Here is a 2,500-nt window from a genome sequence, read left to right as displayed (position 1 = left end):
CCGTCCCTGCTATACGAAAGCCCCATCCAGCCCTGTGCCACCCGGGGGGTTCCAGGGTGCTGAGATGGCTGACGTTTTGCTCCGCTCACGACGGTCGCCGCGGCACGCAAGAACAGGCCAAAAACTGGCCAAAACAGCCCAAAAACGGGCCAAAACTGGCCATTTTTTGCTGCGCGAGCGAGCGGAGAGCGGCGAACAGCGAGCGAAGCGCGAGGCAGCACCGTCCCTGCTATACGAAAGCCCCATCCAGCCCTGTGCCACCCGGGGGGTTCCAGGGTGCTGAGATGGCTGACATTTTGCTCCGCTCACGACGGTCACCGCGCCACACAAGAACAGCCCAAAAACAGGCCAAAACAGCCCAAAAACGGGCCAAAACTGGCCATTTTTGGCTGCGCGAGCGAGCGGCGAGCGGCGAACAGCGAGCGAAGCGAGAGGCAGCACCGTCCCTGCTATACGAAAGCCCCATCCAGCCCTGTGCCACCCGGGGGGTTCCAGGGTGCTGAGATGGCTGACGTTTTGCTCCGCTCACGACGGTCACCGCACCACGCAAGAACAGGCCAAAAACTGGCCAAAACAGCCCAAAAACGGGCCAAAACTGGCCATTTTTGGCTGCGCGAGCGAGCGGCGAGCGGCGAACAGCGAGCGAAGCGAGAGGCAGCACCGTCCCTGCTATACGAAAGCCCCATCCAGCCCTGTGCCACCCGGGGGGTTCCAGGGTGCTGAGATGGCTGACGTTTTGCTCCGCTCTCGACGGTCACCGCGCAATGCAAGAACAGGCCAAAAACTGGCCAAAACGGCCCAAAAACGGGCCAAAACTGGCCATTTTTGGCTGCGCGAGCGGCGAGCGGCGGACAGCGAGCGAAGCGAGAGGCAGCACCGTCCCTGCTATACGAAAGCCCCATCCAGCCCTGTGCCACCCGGGGGGTTCCAGGGTGCTGAGATGGCTGACGTTTTGCTCCGCTCTCGACGGTCACCGCGCAATGCAAGAACAGGCCAAAAACTGGCCAAAACGGCCCAAAAACGGGCCAAAACTGGCCATTTTTGGCTGCGCGAGCGAGCGGCGAGCGGCGGACAGCGAGCGAAGCGAGAGGCAGCACCGTCCCTGCTATACGAAAGCCCCATCCAGCCCTGTGCCACCCGGGGGGTTCCAGGGTGCTGAGATGGCTGACGTTTTGCTCCGCTCTCGACGGTCACCGCGCAATGCAAGAACAGGCCAAAAACTGGCCAAAACGGCCCAAAAACGGGCCAAAACTGGCCATTTTTGGCTGCACGAGCGAGCGGCGAGCGGCGGACAGCGAGCGAAGCGAGAGGCAGCACCGTCCCTGCTATACGAAAGCCCCATCCAGCCCTGTGCCACCCGGGGGGTTCCAGGGTGCTGAGATGGCTGACGTTTTGCTCCGCTCTCGACGGTCACCGCGCAATGCAAGAACAGGCCAAAAACTGGCCAAAACGGCCCAAAAACGGGCCAAAACTGGCCATTTTTGGCTGCACGAGCGAGCGGCGAGCGGCGGACAGCGAGCGAAGCGAGAGGCAGCACCGTCCCTGCTATACGAAAGCCCCATCCAGCCCTGTGCCACCCGGGGGGTTCCAGGGTGCTGAGATGGCTGACGTTTTGCTCCGCTCTCGACGGTCACCGCGCAATGCAAGAACAGGCCAAAAACTGGCCAAAACGGCCCAAAAACGGGCCAAAACTGGCCATTTTTGGCTGCACGAGCGAGCGGCGAGCGGCGGACAGCGAGCGAAGCGAGAGGCAGCACCGTCCCTGCTATACGAAAGCCCCATCCAGCCCTGTGCCACCCGGGGGGTTCCAGGGTGCTGAGATGGCTGACGTTTTGCTCCGCTCTCGACGGTCACCGCGCAATGCAAGAACAGGCCAAAAACTGGCCAAAACGGCCCAAAAACGGGCCAAAACTGGCCATTTTTGGCTGCACGAGCGAGCGGCGAGCGGCGGACAGCGAGCGAAGCGAGAGGCAGCACCGTCCCTGCTATACGAAAGCCCCATCCAGCCCTGTGCCACCCGGGGGGTTCCAGGGTGCTGAGATGGCTGACGTTTTGCTCCGCTCTCGACGGTCACCGCGCAATGCAAGAACAGGCCAAAAACTGGCCAAAACGGCCCAAAAACGGGCCAAAACTGGCCATTTTTGGCTGCGCGAGCGAGCGGCGAGCGGCGGACAGCGAGCGAAGCGAGAGGCAGCACCGTCCCTGCTATATACGAAAGCCCCATCCAGCCCTGTGCCACCCGGGGGGTTCCAGGGTGCTGAGATGGCTGACGTTTTGCTCCGCTCACGACGTTCACCGCACCACGCAAGAACGGACCATAAACAGGCCAAAACAGCCCAAAAACGGGCCAAAACTGGTCATTTTTGGCTGCGCGAGCGAGCGGCGAGCGGCGAACAGCGAGCGAAGCGTGAGGCAGCACCGTCCCTGCTATACGAAAGCCCCATCCAGCCCTGTGCCACCCGGGGGGTTCCAGGGTGCTGAGATGGCTGACGTTTTGCTC

Source organism: Musa acuminata, unplaced genomic scaffold, assembly GCF_036884655.1.
Source record: "Musa acuminata AAA Group cultivar baxijiao unplaced genomic scaffold, Cavendish_Baxijiao_AAA HiC_scaffold_195, whole genome shotgun sequence".
Lineage (NCBI taxonomy): Eukaryota > Viridiplantae > Streptophyta > Magnoliopsida > Zingiberales > Musaceae > Musa > Musa acuminata.
Note: the sequence above shows the minus strand (reverse complement) of the source record.